At 37.6% G+C, this 18,069-nt stretch overlaps 1 protein-coding gene across 2 annotated transcripts in view; it reads left to right on the forward strand.

Moving 5' to 3' along the window:
* Positions 1 to 18,069, forward strand: part of FRS2 (fibroblast growth factor receptor substrate 2) — a 114,727-nt gene that overhangs the window by 74,826 nt on the left and 21,832 nt on the right. The window contains exon 4 of one of the 2 annotated variants that reach the window (XM_043564976.1): positions 10,300 to 10,403. The exons of the other annotated variant lie outside the window; for it this stretch is intronic. The gene's annotated coding sequence lies outside the window, so the exon portion shown is untranslated. The remainder of the gene's footprint in view (positions 1 to 10,299; positions 10,404 to 18,069) is intronic. 2 annotated transcript variants of the gene reach the window in all.

Consider the following 18,069-nt stretch of genomic DNA (forward strand, 5'->3'; position numbering starts at 1 on the left):
CAAGATCAGGTGTTACACACTCTTTGGACTGAGCCAGCCAGGCACCCCAAATTTTTACTTTGTGTTTTCTTATTAGTTATTGCCTTTTCTTTTCAGCTGAAAGAAGTCCCTTTAACATTTCTTGTAAGGCTGGTTTAGCTTTTGCTTGTCTGGAAAATTTGTTACCTCTTCTTCAACCTGAATGACCTTGCTGCGTAGAATATTCCTTGTGGGAAGTTTTTTCCTTTCAGCACTTTGAATATACCATGCCACTTCCTTTGGCTCGCAAAATTTCTGCTGAAAGTTCAGTCTCATGAGGGTTCCTTCATAGGTAACATGTTGTTTTTCTATTGCTACGTTTAATTATGTTTAACTTTTGCCATCTTAATTATAATGTGTCTTGGTGCCAATCCCTTTGGGTTCATCTTATTTGGAACCCTGTGCCTCCTGTACCTGAATGTCTCTTTCCTTTGCCAGGGTATGGGAACTTTCAGCCATTATTTCTTCAAATAAGTTTTCTGCCCCTTTTTCTTTCTTCTTCTGGGACCTTTTTTTTTTTTTTAACTTTTTTTTAGGTTTATTTACGTTTGAGAGAGAGAGACAGAGCATGAGCAGGAAGGCACAGAGAGAGGGAGACACAGACTCCAAAGGAGGCTCTAGGCCCTGAGCTGTCAGCACAGAGCCTGTTGTGGGGCTCGAACCCACAAACTGTGAGATTATAGCCTGAGCCAAGTTGGATGCTTAAACTGACTGAGCCACTCAGGTGCCCCAGGATCTTTTTTTTTTTTTTTTAATTTGTTAATGTGCATTTATTTTTGAGAGAGTGCAACAGCATGAGTGGGGGAGGGACAGAAAGAGAAGGAGACAGAATCCAAGGCAGGCTCCAGGCTCCGAGCTGTCAGCACAGAGCTTGACACAGGGCTTGAGCCCATGAACCATGAGATCATGACCTGAGGCGAAGTTGGGTGCTTAACCAACTGAGCCACCCAGGCGCCCTGCCCTGGGACCTTTATAATACGAATGTTGGTTTGCTTGATTTTGTCTTATAGGTCCTTTAAGTTGTCTTTACTTTTAATTTATTCATAGATTGATTGACTGCTGCTCTATTTGGGTGAGTTCCACTACCCTGTCTTGCAGGTCACTGATCCTTTCTTTGTCTTCATCTAGTCTGCTAGTGTAGTCTTTCTTTGCCTTCATCTAGTCTGCTTGGGCCCTTCTAGTGTATTTTTCAGTTCATTTATATTCAGCTGGGTAACATCCATCTGATACTTTCTTACATTTTCCATCTCTTTATAGAAGTTCTCATTGTGTTCATCCATTCTTCTCTTGATTGGTGAGCTTATGACCGGTACTTTGAACCCTTTATCAGATAGATTATCTTATTTATCTCTGTTTCATTAAGGTCTTTCCTGGGATTTTATCTTGTTCTTTCATTTGGAACATATTCCTCTGTTTCCTCATTTTGCTTGTCTTTCTGTATTTGTTTCTATTTATTAGGTAAATCACCTTTCTTTCCAAGTCTTGAAGGAGTGGCCTTGTGTAGACAATGAACTTAGATGAGCCTATTGTTCAGCCTTCCTCTAGCTCTTGGTTGTTTCTCAAACCTTTGTGATTGTCTGAGTAGCCTGATTTATTCTTCAAAGGTCCCAGTTGATGAGAATGTGCCAAGACCTGCCAGTGTTACAAGGGAGTGATCTCAATCAGTACCTGGTTTCAGGCTGATTGGAAGCCAGATCTGTAGGTTTTTAATGTATGCAAATACATACAGTCCTGTGGGACTACAATTATAAACCCTGCTGACTTCTGGACCAGCAGATCTGGAGGTGTCCCTTGGGTGTGGCAAACCTGAAGCCTGTACCTACTGGTCCTGGGGATGTGTTTCTGTTTGCTGTCTTTGCAGTACCCCTGGTGTAATAACCTGTCTAGAACTAACTGTTTTTCTGATTTTTATAGTGCTGTGGAGCCCAGAAATGCAAGCCCCTTTAGTAACCAGGGCCAAGTGATCAAGTGGTGTCCCCTATGTGGACTATGCTCACCCATGGGTTTTAGAGAGGCTGAGGAGTGCCGGGGTCAGAGTAAGCCTTAGTGAGGCAAGGAAAGAGTTTTGGCGGGGGGGGGTGGGAGAATGCCTGTGGCCTTGGCAAGGCTGGGTCTGCATGTGCCCACCTGCAGTAGTAACATAGAGGGAGAGTACAAAAATGGTACTTGCTGGTACTTCCCTCCCCAAAGAAACTCCCAACTGGTCCTTGCTCCTTTAGCAGATACTTTTAAGATTAGTGAATAAATCTTCATATATTATCCAGTTACCTCTCAAACTACTGCTTACTTTTGCACTGGGTCTAGGGATAAGTGAGTCCACACACAAACCCCTCAAAAGGAGTATCTAGGATCCGTACAGCTCCCCAGATCCCCTGGACATAAACCTTCTTGGTTTCCAAAGCCAGATATTTTTATCCCTCTGTTGTAGGTCCACACTTCAGGGAGAGGCTCTGGTCTGTGAGATCCCTCCCTATTGTAGGTGGTTGTAGTGGGGTTGAGGAGGTAAGACCATGTTTCTGCCTCACTTACCTATCTTGATGTGGCCCTTTTATCCCTTATGGAGGGAGCTGTTCAGATGGCTAGTTTTCAGTTCTTTAGTGGGAATTGTTTCATATGTAGCTGTAGATTTTGTGTGTCTATGGGAGGAAATAAGTTCAGGCTCTTCCTATGCCACCATCTTGGATCACCTCCTAAAAGTTTTTATTTTGTATTAAATGTTTTACTTTGGACTCACAAGGTTAGGGGCACCTGGGTGGCTCAGTCCGTTAAGCGTCTGACTTCAGCTCAGGTCATGATCTCGCAGTTCCTGAGTTCAAGCCCCATGTTGGGCTCTGTGCTGACAGCTCAGAGCCTGGAGCCTGCTTCAGATTCTGTGTCTCCCTCTCTTTCTGCCCCTCCTCTGCTTGAGTTCTGTCTGTCTCTCTCTCAAAAATAAATAAACATAAAAAAAACAGACATGTAATGGACTCACACAGTTAAAGATGCCTTTCTCTTTTTTATGTGTTTTACTTAGGATTAACTGAATATGATTTTTAAAACTCCATGGAGTCATTACTTTATATTTCTAAATATATAAGAGCTTTTTTGTTGAATCAATCCCTTTGTTCCTTTTAGTGCAAATATTTCAGATTTAGTTTAGTCCTTGAATTACTTCAGTTGAAAGAAAGCTCAAAGTCATCTCATCAACTTTTTGACCAGTAGTGGAATCTACTGAACATTGCCAATGACTGGTAACTCAGTTCTTTGTTAGATGAGATATGTTTTATTCTCGCTGACTTCTTATGTTTTGGTTCTTACTGTTTTGGTTCAATTTCTATTTCAGGAGGAAGTCAAGTCCGTTATTCCATGGAACAGACAGAAATTTGAAGATAGCGATTGTTTCTACTCTGCTTTTCCTTACTGCTAAATATTCATTTCTTTCTTTTTTTTTTTAATTTTTTTAATATTTATTTTTGAGAAAGAGTGCGAGCAGGGGAGGGACACAGAGAGAGGGAGACACAGAATCTGAAACAGGCTCCAGGCCCTGAGCTGTCAGCACAGAGCCCGACGCAGGGCTCGAACCCATGAACCGTGAGATCATAACCTGAGCTGAAGTCGGATGCTTAACCAACTGAGCCACCCAGGCGCCCCATAAATATTCTTTTCTTTAAATTAGCTTTCCATGGTTTTTGCAATCTTACCAATGAGACACTTTTTCTTATCCTGTGTCATCTTAAATCATTCTCTTCCCTAGGCTTTTGTATAGCATACTCTTGGAGATATTCTTATGGGTTCTTGGACAGTGCCTATCCAGCTCTTTTGTGGACTTCTCTTCCCTGCAGTTCCCTTAAATATTGGTTTAATTTTTCTGTTTCTGTAGGTTTAACTTTTCTTCTCACTGGGCAGTCTCATCTTGTCCCATGCTTTGCATCCATAAGATGACCCAGATTTGTATCTCCAACTCAGATCTTTTTTCCACCTCCATACCTGTATTTCTGTTTGCCTGTTGGCCATTTCCACTTGGATATCTCATAGGCATCACAGTGCATTCAAAATTTCTGAATCTTGTGTCCTTCCTGTGTTCCCCAGCTCAGTGAGTGTACTGTCACCTGAATGAAAATGTGAGTGCATTCCTTGAATCTTGCTTTCCTTCCCAGTTTAATCAGTCATCAAATATTACTGATGCTAACATTTACGTTTTGCTCTAATCCGTCTTCCTCTATTTTCAGAGAGATTAAAGAAGAATTCAGATTTCTGGGGGTGCCTGGATGGCTCAGTTGGTTAAGTGTCTGACTCTTGATCTCCCCTCAGGTTGTGATCTCATGGTTTGTAAGATGGAGCCCTCATTGGACTCTGTACTGACAGCATAGAATCTGCCTGGGTTTCTCTCTCTCCCTCTCCCTGCCCCTCCCCAGCCGGCGCTCGCTCTCTCTCTCTCTCTCTCTCTCATTCTCAAAAAATAAATAAACTAAAAAACAAAACAAAACAAAAAACAAACAAAACCAAACCCAAAACAAAAAGAATTGGGATATCTGTTGTCCTAAAGCCCATGATATTTTCATTTTATCATGCTGCCTTGCTGGCATTATCAGAGATTCATACTGCCTTCTGCTAGAGGAATTTAAAATGCTAAAAACAAAGCCTTTTATTTTAGGTTCTGATATGGTATTTTAAAACATATTAGGATAGTAGAGCTGTTGTAGGCCATTTATCAATTATATGAGAATTAAAGTCTTGCTTTAGCTGCATTCTGCCTTATATTTAGCAGAGTTCATAACTTCAGAGAATTCAGATTTGGAATTTACATGTGGAAAAAAAACTTTTTTAGATTTATTTATTTATTTTAGAGAGAGAGAGCAAGCGCGAGCTGGGAAGGGGCAGAGAGGGGAGAGAGGGAGACACAGAATCTGAAGCAAGCTCCAGGCTCCCAGCTGTAAGCACAGAGCCTATGTGGGGCTCAAACCCACCAACCTGTGAGATCATGACCTGAAATGAAGTTGGATACTCAACTACTGAGTCACCCAGGTGCCGGTGCATGTGGAAAAATTTCAAGAGTTTGATCAGAATGTCATATGTACATAATTATATGAGACTAATATTCTTTGTAGCTAACTGTTGAATTAAGTTTACAGATTTTTATGTTTATTTTTTAATTTTTTTTTAATGTTTATTTTTGAGAGAGAGAGAGAGACAGAACATGAGTCGGGGAGGGGCAGAGAGAGAGGGAGACACAGAATTCAAAGCAGGCTCCAGGCTCTGAGCTGTCAGCACAGAGCCCGATGAGGGGCTCGAACTCACAGACTGCGAGATCATGACCTGAGCCGAAGTTGAATGCTCAATTGACTGAGCCACCCAGGTGCCCCTTTATGTATTTTTTTAATGTTTGTTGTAGAGAGAGAGCGAGAGCACAAGTGCAAGTGGGGGAAGGGCAGGGAGAGAGGACAGAGAGGATTTGAAGTGCTTTGTGCTAACAGCAGAGAGCCTCATGTGGGGCTCGAACTCGTGAACTGTGAGATCATGACTTGAGCCGAAGTTGGATGCTTACCTGACTGGGCCACCCACGTAGGCCCAGATTTCTTTTTTAAAAGGGAATTAGCATAGATAGCTTTTCAGCCAGTACTGGTGAAAAAATATTATGAAAGTGAGACAGGGTAAAACATCTTAGAAATTCTCACTGTTTGGGGGATGCCTGGGTGGCCCAGTCGATTAAGCATCGACTTGATTTCAGCTTAAGTCACCGTCTTATGGTTGTGAGATTGAGCCCTGCCTAGGGCTTTGCACTGAATGGGGAGCCTGCTTGGGATTCTCTCTCTTCCTCACTCTCTGCCCCTCCCTAGCTCATGCTGTCTCTCTCAAAATAAATAAATAAACATTAAAAAAAAGAGAAATTCTCACTGTTTTCTGTAGATATTTGCTTTCTCCACATTTGCTTTTAAAAAAAGGAAGAAATAGTCTCATCATTGCTTTAAAATTATGTTTTATCTTAAGAGTGCTCAGAGGGAATATCCCCAGTGATCTCAGCTATACTTTTGAATATAGCTCTTTGGCATTATGTTCACCTTGGTTGATCGATATCTCGAGTTTAAAATCAAGGTACAACTGAAGGAAAACAAACCATGGAAGCTCTAGGGAAAAAGTGCATATTGTCTTTGTTAAAGTGGTAGACAAGAAAACTAAAAATTCAAAATTTGGCTTTCAATGAAATTTTGATTAATTTTTTCACTTCATTTCCCCATTTGAAGAATGAAGAAAATAGTTCCCAAAAGTCTTCACTGAAAGATTGTTCTCTAGACAAATATTTATCAAGGCTCAAAAGAACATTGGGTCTTGGACACTCTGAAATCCTTGATTATAACTGTCTTCTAGCGTCTGGGAAAAGCAAAGCAAAGAGATTTTAACATACTTCTCTTGTTCTTCTTACTGTTCTTAAGTAGAGGAGAAATACCTAAAGAGCACACCATGGTACTGAAGAATGTTTCTAGAAGCTCTCAGTGGGTAGTTGTGTACCAGATGTCCAACTGCATTTTTTTTAAAGATTTCATTTTTTTAAGTAATCTCTACATCCAGTGTGGGGCTTGAACTCATAGCCCTGAGATCAAGAGTTGCATGCTCCACCAGCTGAGCCAGGAAGGTGCCCCCAACTGCATTATTTTTGTTTGGAATAAACCCAAGCTATACATCTCCATAAATTCTTAGTATTGTGGGGGCCCTTCAGGACATTCCCCTAAGACGTGAATTCTGATTACAACTTTGCTGGCCGTGAGCACCTTTAGCCTCAGAGTGGATGTTAAGTTCTGTGTATTGGCAGGTTTCCAACATTTACTAATTGGGTTATGCCTACTTAAATACTCCTGGCAGTTTCCCTTGGCCACCACATTCTCCACACTCTGCCCTAACCTGTTTTGTATATAGTCTGCCTTTGGGCTCTGCCTAGACATTTATAGCTTTTCTTTCACAAGAAGTCTTAATAAAGTATTGATTTGTATATTCTTTAGTTAGTAATTTATTGTTGATTATAAAAGTAATTCACACTGTAGAAAATACAAAGAGAAAAATGTGCTTTTCATCCTACCATCGGTGAACCAAATATTAATACTTTAGTGTGTTTTAATGTAGTGTTTTTTTCTGGATGCATGTATTTTGTGTAGGTGTGGGAGAAAGAAAAATAAGTGTGGATGTTATTTTTTAAAATGAGAAGCCTCTTATTTTGCTACTGGGCACAAAGAGTAACTTTAAAAAAAAAACCCTTTTTTTTCTGGAACAATTTTAGAATCACAGAAAAGTTGAAAAGATACTGCAGAGATTCTCATATACCCTTTACCTGGCTTTCCCTGACGTTAATCTTTTTTATTTTTTTTAAGTTTATTTTATTTATTTACTTAGAGAGAGAGAAAGAAAGAGAGAGAATCCCAAGCAGGCTCCACACTGTCAGCGCGGAGCCCGATGTAGGGCTTGAACTCAGAAACCATGAGCTATGACCTGAGGTGAAATCAAGAGTTGGATGCTTAACCAGCTGAGCCACCCAGTCGCCCCTTCCCTAATGTTAATCTCATGTAGTTACTGTGACACATATTTCAAAACTAAGAAATTAACAATACTGTTAACTACAGACTTTATTTGGATTTCCCCAGTTTATCCACGAATGTCCTTTTTCTGTTCCAGAATCCAATCCAGGATACCATATTGCATTTTAAAAGAACAGATCTGTTCTTTCTTTCCTGCTTAACTTTATACCACGAACATTTTTTGGTCATTAAATGTTCTTTAAACAATGCTTATTAATGGCCCCATATGTGGATAGATGTACTCTGATGTAACTATTTCTGGTTAACTTTGTGGTGGGGGGCATTTTGGGAGGTTGGGGAGTGTTAGAAAACACATATATCAACCATTTTTATTAATGGTGTACTTGAATCAGATTTTAATGCTAGATTATAGCAGTAATTTTGAATGCATTGCTCTAAAAGTGGAAAATAAATAATCAAGTTTATTTTCCTTTGAGGTTATGTTTAAGAGCATTTAGATTGAGTTAAATGCAGAATCTGATGAGCTGTTCATGAAGCAGTTTGTTTTGAGGGTTATTTAGAGTTGCTTGGCATTTGGCTAACCTTACTTTAAGTAGATTATGTGTATACATTCTGTGTACACACAGTCAATATTTAGGCTTTTAATAGGAGTCTTGTACTAGCATGATATCCACCTGTGTTTGGAAATACAGATTTATGGTATATTCCACTTACATATTCAGTTTTTCAAATTACCACTTTATTTCCTTTCATTAATGTTTATTTAGTTCTAGGTTAAGCATATAATATAAAAAGCGAAGATGCCTAGAGATTCTCTTGCAATGTTGCATCATTTTATGGATATTTATTGCTTGATTGATACTGAATAAGTTGCATATTTCACATGACGTCTGAAGTTAGAGTGGCTTGCATTTAGTGTTTTGTTTTAAAGAATAAAGCCAAATGCTTTTTAAGAACCATTATTAAGCAAAATGCTGTAAAATTGATACTTAGATTTTACCTTTTGCTGTTGCTCAGTTTAGTAAAATGTCATAGGTTAAATATTATGCTAGAGTTCGATCTAGGCTAGTGAACTACTGTCTATTATTAAATTTATAAGCTAGAAGTTTATTTTGAGGCTTAAGCTATCACTTGTTAATTTGATGCAGTTGTATGAATTCATATATAGAAATAACTGAACTGAAGAATCTGAACATTGAATTTTGTTACACAATACTCACAGAAAATTGAATGCACCATCTCCATAAGACCAAATATATTTATTCCAGTTTTCAGGCATTTCTGGAGAACACCTATTCTTTCTTACCGCTATCTTACATGACTGCTTTCTGTGGTGTGGTCTGTGGATTTTTAGTGGGGAGAGCTACGTGATCTGTCATATAGAATATTTGGCACTTTGATGTTACTGGAGGACAGTATTTGATTTCCTTGTACATATTTTTAGATTGCAATATAAAGTTCTAAACTAAGGGTTTGAGAGGTCCCAAGGTTGATTTTTTTTCCTGTGCTTGAAGATGCTGGAATTGTTGCCGTTGGTACTGATTACCATTATTGACTTAGCTAGAGTAGAGTGACTCATCTTCTGGGTTTGCACATCTGTAGTTGTGTTTTTATATCTTGGGACAGAGATTACGGACACTCAAACTTAATTATATAAATTTCATTACCAGTGTTTCTAGGTGTAATATATTCCAAAGTTATAGATGATTCCAGGATTGAATTATGACCAGTATAATTAAAGGTAGAGTGGTGTTTTAGATAATCTTCCATTTTAATTTCTCTTATTTTTAGCAAGCCATTTTAATACCACTTTCTCAGTATTTGCTAAGTACACACACAATTGTTGATAGATAGATAGTAAAGATATAGCTACAGATTCTTTTATTTCATTTTTTTTTTTTAATTTTTTTTTTCAACGTTTATTTATTTTTGGGACAGAGAGAGACAGAGCATGAACGGGGGAGGGGCAGAGAGAGAGGGAGACACAGAATCGGAAACAGGCTCCAGGCTCTGAACCATCAGCCCAGAGCCTGACGCGGGGCTCGAACTCACGGACCGTGAGATCGTGACCTGGCTGAAGTCGGACGCTTAACCGACTGCGCCACCCAGGCGCCCCTATTTCATTCTTAAAATGCATGATTGAAAGTGAATTTTTCAGATCAGTGTGAAATATGAAGTCAAAGTGGGTAACTTTTTTTTAGGTCTGGAAGAAGTATCTGAACTTCAGGTCATCGTCCTATAGTGACTCACTGCAGGCAAGTTCAGATGCTGTTAGGAGAATATTTATGTTTATAGATGGATGCTGTGACTGTGACTGTAGGTTAGACTTTGGGCATCATAGAAAGTAAAGCACCATGGACTGTATTCTTAGGAATTACAAGTTCTCCTTATATGTACTCTAGATTTTCTGCCTCTATAGGATGGTATTTTGGTTAAGACATGAGTGGCATCTTTCAGATTCTAAGGGAGAATGTGAACTGTGAAAGTACAAACTGGCCCCTCAGGAAATGGCATGAGCCTGTCTTCCTACCTATATCTCTTAATATTTTCCCAGGCATACCCTGTCTTCCAGCTGTTAAGAAATTATTTGCTATGTCTGGAGCAGACCATGCCCTATTAGACTTCTGTGCTTCTGCATATACTCTTGATCTGGATTGCCCTTGCCTTGTTAACATTTTAGATTTACTCACAGGAAAATGAATTGACAACAGTTTAAATATATATAAGTATGTGCTTACTTTTTCTTGATCATCCTGGTTTTACTTATCTCTTACAGAGAAAACAGAAATGAGAGGAATCTGGTTTAAATTGCAGTACCAGGAATTTAGATTAGACATAAAGAGTTTCCAGAAAATAAAGTACCACATATTGAAGTGATTTGTAAGTAATATAATTAATTTTGAAGAGTTTTTTATTTTTGTTTTTTGAAAAGTTTAAAAAGGAGGGGGTGGTTAAAGGGTTCTGAACTGCAAAGTGGTTCACCACCATAGCCCCTAGTAAAATAAAAAACCTAAAGGAAGAAAAATCTATTTAGGAATATGCAGATACAACCATATTCATGGATAGAAGCTTAAAAGATAATTGGGAACTTTTTGGTTTTGTGTGTTCATGTGTACTTTAAATTTTTTCAGCTAACAAGGAAACTGTTGCAGGTGTCCTTACTTTTCACAGAATGGCTCTGGTTTTGTGACTAGCAAAATATACTGAGAAATCTCTCCCCTTAGCTTGTTTGTTTGTTTTTTAACTCTTCCTTAGAATAATATAAATAATAAAAAATCCTTAGCAGTGTTAAAATAAGCAGAAAACTAATATGTATCAATCAAAAAAAAAGACCTTCCCAGTAGTTTAAAAATAACCAAACCACTGACACAAAGAACAAGGTTTTTGAATACCATTCTCTTGATTGTTTTAATATAATTAAATGTGGAGTTAGCTGTGCCCCAAATTTAGAGTTATATTGCTATGCTTCTAACTATAGATATTCTGTCCTGGCTACATTTGAACAGAACTACTGTAGTATAAGCCAAATTCACCCACAGTGCTAGTGAACTGAAAGAGCAAATATACCTTCCTAAGCACCAAATTTATAATCACACTCATGAATAGAGTTCAGTGTTCTCTTTGCTTGTCATTCTGCAAGAATCATATTGGAATAATTTAGGACAGCTTTACTAAATTTATTAATGTAACTCTTGTTATGAGGATAGTGCTTAAGTTCTAGGCTTCTGTGCTTAGAGAGCAAAAGGCTCCTTTGTAATACAAGAGATTTTTACCTGTAGTGGTGATATAATAATTCCTTGTCTTTTTAAACATATTATTAAACGTATACACATATTATATATATTTTTCTAAATGTTTTTATAGCTAGAATTTATTTGGTTTTCACAATAACTCTGTGAATAGGTATCCTAATGTTATAAATGAGGAAACTTAGGCACAGGGAAGTTGACTGATTGCCATTTAAAACATTGTTTTAAAATCAATTATTATTATTTCGGTGGCTAACATCTAATTGCTTACTATATACTAGACACTGTTTTAAGCTTTTTGTATATTTTAATTAATAAGAGCTTGGGCTTTGGAGTCAGATTCAGATTTAATCCTGGATCTTCTTCTTATCAGCTATTGACTTGGGAAAGCTACCTAACTTCTTTAAGCCTTGGTTTCTTCATTTGGAACAGGGAAATAATGATAGTACCTACCTCATAGGGTGGTTGTATAGATTGAGATAATCCAAATGAATCTGTCTAGCATATAGTGAGGGCTTTAGTGGAATCATAGTTGCTCTGATGTAGATATGTATTTTATAAAGTAATATCCATGTTACAGCAAGATTATGGCTCCATGTAGTATCTATAACTACGTCTTTCCTTTCACTACCTCCAAATCACCTTTTGTAAGGCTTCTGCTTCTGGGAAGAAACCAAAGACAGTGAAGAAGTCATGGAGAGTATCTGAGACATTCATGTTTCAGAGTCAAAGGCAGGACACTGTGGTCCATTGGGTTGTTTCATTCCAGGAGTGCTTTGGTATATCAATTATTCAGAACTCAGAATGTGTTCTTGTATATCCTTTTAAATGAGGCCATAATGTCTATTAATCCCTGATACAACTGACATACTAAATATTTGCGTAGAAAAAGCAAGCAAAGAACTTCATGGTACTTTGGCAGTGCTAATAATCAAGTAATAAAATAACAAAAATGAATATATATATTGATACTCAAAAAGAGGTTCAGAGAGAATTCTGGGAACATGGTAAAATAGGAAGCATCAGGAATCAATCTCCCCACATAGGCAACAGTTGCCCTGGCAGGATCTTACATAACTGTTTTGGTAAATTGGAGTTATTAAAGATTTGCATCTGCTAGGAGAAGGCTTGGCTATAAATTGTGATTAATTTTGGTCAGTTTCAGCTCTCAGCACAGCTACCCATCCTCTTCTCCTAGTCTTGTGTAGCTTACACATAGCTTGTGAGAGCCAAGATAGGCAAAAAGGATCTTCTCTTCCAAATGTCAGAAATCTGTGCTTGGGTCACTGACTGCTGCTTCTGATCACTGAGGTACACAGGAAGAGATGGGCAATCAACCACTCGTTGAGCCTCTCCCTGTTGTTGTAAGCTCTTCCCTTCCAGCTGAAGTGACTTCTGGGAGATTTAAAGGGCTAGCACCTTCTTTTGCCCCATTCAGTTTTCTCTTTCTCCCCCTCTGGGAAACAGACATTAAAGACTACAACATTCTAAAACAACTGCATATACAGGGAGATTTCAAAAGTGACTACACATGCCCAGAAAAAGGCCCAGAAAAGACCTGAGAAGACCTTAAGTTTATATCTTAGGCTGACTGTTGGCAAAAGAGGGAGCCTATGACAATCAAAAAAATAAAATGGCAAAAAACAGCAAAGGGGAAAATCTGATTTCCAGAGTTACCACATTAGATTAAAATACCAGTTTTCAACAACAACAAAATCACAAGGCAAAGGAATAAGAAAGTATGGCCCATTTGAAGGAAAAAAAGAAATCAACAGAAATTGCCCTTGAAAAAGTCCTGATGACAGATGTATTACACAAAGACAAAAACAATTGTCTTAAAGATACTGAAAGAACTAAAGGAAGATTTGGAAAACAAATACCAATAAAGGAATAAATAAAAAGAAATCAAATCCTGGAGCTGAAAAGTACAATAACTAAAATGGAAAAATCAGTAGATTCAAAGGCAGATGTGAATAGGCAGAACAAAGAGTCAGCAAACATGAAGATAGGACCATGAAAATGATCAAGTCTGAGGAACATAAAACAGATTGAAAAAAAGTGAACAGATCAAACAAACTGAAGAAAAATGAACAGAATCTAAGAGACCTGTAGGATACAGTCAAGTGGAGCAACATACATATTGGAGTGCTAGAAGAGAGAATATTTGAAGAAATAAGGGCTGAAAACATCCCAAATTTGATGAAAGAACCGATGAATGTAAACATCCAAGGAGCTCTTTGCACTCTGAATAATTTAGATTAACTCAAAGAGACACACATCAAGACACATTTTTAAAAATTTATTTATTTTTTAATTTACATCCAAATTAGCATATAGTGCAACAATGATTTCAGGGATAGGTTCCTTAAGCCCCTTACCCATTTAGCCCATCCCCCCCTTCTACAACCCCTCCAGCAACCCTCTGTTTATTCTCTATATTTAAGAGTTTCTTATGTTTTGTCCCCTCCATGTTTTTATATTATTTTTGATTCCCCTCCCTTATGTTCATCTGTGAACATATAATATTTTATGTTATAATATTTGTCTTTCTTTGACTAATTTCACTTAGCATAATACCCTCTAGGTCCATCCATGTAGTTGCAAATGGCAAGATTTCATTCTTTCTGATTGCTGAGTAATCTCCATTGTATATATATACCACAGCTTCTTTATCCATTCATCCTTCGATGGACATTTGGGCTCTTTCCATGCTTTGGCTATTGTCAGTAGCACTGTTATAAACATTGGGGTGCATGTGCCCCTTCAAAACAGCATACCTGTATCCTTTGGATAAATACCTAGTAGTGCAATTTCTGGGTTGTAGGGTAGTTCTATTTTTTTTTTTTTAATTTTTTTTTTTTTCAACTTTTATTTATTTTTGGGACAGAGAGAGACAGAGCATGAACGGGGGAGGGGCAGAGAGAGAGGGAGACACAGAATCGGAAACAGGCTCCAGGCTCTGAGCCATCAGCCCAGAGCCCGACGCGGGGCTCGAACTCCCGGACCGCGAGATCGTGACCTGGCTGAAGTCGGACGCCCAACCGACTGCGCCACCCAGGCGCCCCGGGTAGTTCTATTTTTAACTTTTTGAGGAACCTCCATACTTACTGTTTTCCAGAGTGGCTGCACCATCTTGCATTCCCACCAACAATGCAAAAGAGATCCTCTTTCTCCGCATCCTTGCCAACATCTGTTGTTGCCTGAGTTGTTAATGTTAGCCATTCTGACAGGTGTGAGGTGGTATCTCATTGTGGTTTTAATTTGTATTTCCCTAATGATGAGTGATGTTGAACATTTTTTCACGTGTCGGTTGGCCATCTGGATGTCTTCTTTGGAGAAGTGTCTATTCATGTCTTTTGCCCATTTCTTCCCTGGATTATTTTTTGTGTGCTGAGTTTGGTAAGTTCTTTATAAATTTTGGATACTAACCCTTTATCTGGTATGTCGTTTGCAGATATTGTCTCCCATTCCATCGGTTGCCTTTTAGTTTTGCTGATTGTTTCCTTTGCTGTGCAGAAGCTTTTTATCTTGATGAGGTCCCAGTAGTTCATTTTTGCTTTTGTTTCCCTTGCCTCTGGAGACGTGTTGAGTAAGAAGTTGCTGCAGCCAAGGTCAGAGAGGTTTTTGCCTGCTTTCTTCTTGAGGATTTTGATGGCTTCCTGTCTTACATTGAGGTCTTTCATCCATTTTTGGTTTATTTTTGTGTATGGTATAAGAAAGTGGTGCAGGTTCATTTTTCTGCATGTCGCTGTCCAGGTTTCCCAGCACCATTTGCTAAAGAGACCGTCTTTATTCCATTGGATATTCTTTCCTGCTTTGTCAAAGATTAGTTGACCATATGTTTGTGGGTCCATTTCTGGGTTCTCTATTCTGTTCCATTGATCTGAGTGTCTGTTCTTGTGCCGGTACCATACTGTCTTGATGATTACAGCTTTGTAATACAGCTTGAAGTCTGGGATTGTAATGCCTCCAGCTTTGGTTTTCTTTTTCAAGATAGCTTTGGCTATTTGGGCGTTTTTTGTTTTTTGGTTCCAAATTTTAGGATTGTTTATTCTAGCTCTGTAAAGAATGCTGGTGTTGTTTTGATAGGGATTGCCACATCAAGATACATTTTAATTAAACTTTCTAAAGCCAAGCACAAGGAATCTTGAAAGCAGCAAGAGAGAAGCAAATCATCATATATAAGGGATCTTCAATAAAGTTATCAGCAAATTGCAAAGTTAAAAACTTTGGAGGCCAGGTGGCAGTGGGCTTATATATTCAAAGTGCTAAAAGAAAACTGCCTGGGGCACCTGGGTGGCTCAATGGTTAACCATCCAACTTCGACTCAGGTCATGATCTCACAGTTCATGAGTTTGAGCCCTGTGTTGGGCTCTGTGCTAACAGCTCAGAGACTGTAGCCTGCTTTGAATTCTGTGTCTCCCTCTCTCTCTGCCCCTTCCCTGCTTGCATTCTGTCTCTCTCTCTGAAAAATAAATAAACATAGAAAAAAAGTGCCAACCAAGAATTCTGTATCTGGCCAAACTGTCCTCTAAAAGTAAGGGAGAAATTAAGACATTCCCAGATAAACAAAAGCTGAGGAAGTTCATTGTCACTAGACCTGCTCTGTAAGAAATTTGCAAGGGAGTTCTGCAACGTGAAATGAAAGGATGCTAGACAGTAACTTGAAGCCATATGGAGAAATGAAGATCTCGAGATGAATACAGGGGAATTATAAAAACTAGTACTGTTGCAACAACAATTTATAACTGCATTTTTTGTTTTCTACATGATTGAGAGACGAATAACATTTAAAGGTGAAAAAAGGCTAATATTGTAATTGTGGCTTATAATTCTTTTGTTTTCTATATAAGAAACTAATACATCGGAAAAGAATTATTAGTTTATCTTTTTGTTCACTATGAGTATAAGCACAGAGCTTTGGGACATCACTAACTGAAAGGAGTGGGGATGGAGCTGTAAGAAAGCAGAGTTTTTATATGTTATTGATGTTAAGCTGGTATAAATTCACATTGGATTATTATAACTTTAGGATGTGATCTAATCCCCATGATAACCACAAAGAAAATATCTGTAGAAAACACACACAAAAGGAAATCAGAAAGAAATTTAAACATTTCACTACAGGAAAAAAAAAAAACAAAAAACCTAAACACAAAAACAGTAATGTAGGAAATGAGGGACAAAAAACCTTAAGGCATATAGAGAACAAATAGCAAAATGACAGAAGTCCCTTCTTATCAGTAATTACTTTAATTGTAAATTCATTAAACTCTCCAATCAAAAGACAGATTGGCATAATGGATAAAAACACATGATCCAACTATATGCTGTCTACAAGAGGCTCACTTTAGAGATCCAAAGACAAGTAGATTGAAAGTGAAAAGATGGAAATATATATTGCATTCAAATTGTATCCAAATGAGGTCAGAGGTGGCTGTACTAATATCAGATAAAATAGACTATAAATTTAAAAAGTTTGTAAGAGACAAGAATATTATATATTAATAAAATATTCAACAGAGCAAGAAAGTATAGCAGTTATAAACATTTATGTACCTAATGACAGATCATCAAAATATACAAAGTAAAAACTGACAGAATTGAAGGGAGAAATAGACAGTTTTACAATAGTAGTTGGAGACTCCAGTACCCTACTCACAATAATGGATAGAACAACTAGACAATATCAGTAAGGAACTAGAGTGCATAACCAACCGAATCTAACAAACAAACGAAACACTCTACCCAATGATAGTAGCATCCACGTTTTTCTCAAGTACACATGGGACATTTTTCAGGATAGATGATATGTCAGGCTGTAGATTAATTCTTAATACATTTAAAAAAATAGATATCATACAAAGTATCTTCTCTAACCATGGGGGTGAAGTTAAAAATCAACAACAGAAGGAAAACTGGAGAAAAAATCATAAAATTCTGGAAATTAACACACTTTTAAACAATCAGTGTATCAAAGAAGAAATCACAAGGAAAATTAGATAATACTTAGAGATAAATGAAAATAGAAACATGCCAAAAAGAATGGGATCCAGAGAAAGCAGTACTAAGGGGGAAATTTACAGCTATAAGTGCTTACATTAAAAAATTAGGAAAACTTCAAAATGACAATGTAACTAACTGAAGGAACTAGAAAAAGAAGAACAAACTGAAACCAAGGCTAACAAAAGGAAGGAAATAATGATGTTTAGAGCAGAGATACGTTATACAGAGCAGAGAATAGGAAAAAAAGAAAAAGCAACGAAATAAAAAGTTAATTCTTTAAGACAACAAAGTTGGCAAATGTTTACTAGATAAAGAAAAAAGAGGGAAGATTCAAATTACTAAATTAAGAAATGAAAGTAGAGATATTATTACTGATTTTACAAAAATAAAAAGTACTATAAGAGAGTACTATGAACAATTGTACACTAACAATGTATCTAACTATCAATTAGATAACATTGATGAAGGACAAATTCCTAGAAATAAAATCTACCAAGAAAATCACAAATAGAAAATCTGAATGGACCTAGTAAGGAGATTGAACCAGTAATCAAAAATATCCTGACTAGAAGAGGATTGGTTTCACTGTTGAGTTCTACCAAACATTTAAAGAGTTAACATTAGTCCTTCTCAAACTTTTCCAAAAAACTGAAGAGGGAACACCTCTTAATTCATTCCATGAGGACAGCATTACCCTGATGCCAAACCCAGACAAAGACACTGAAAACTACAGACCAGGATCCTTTTTTTTTTTTTTTTTTACAGATTTTATTTTTAAGTAATCTCTACAC

This window comes from Prionailurus bengalensis, chromosome B4, assembly GCF_016509475.1.
Source record: "Prionailurus bengalensis isolate Pbe53 chromosome B4, Fcat_Pben_1.1_paternal_pri, whole genome shotgun sequence".
In the NCBI taxonomy this organism is placed as follows: Eukaryota; Metazoa; Chordata; class Mammalia; order Carnivora; family Felidae; genus Prionailurus; species Prionailurus bengalensis.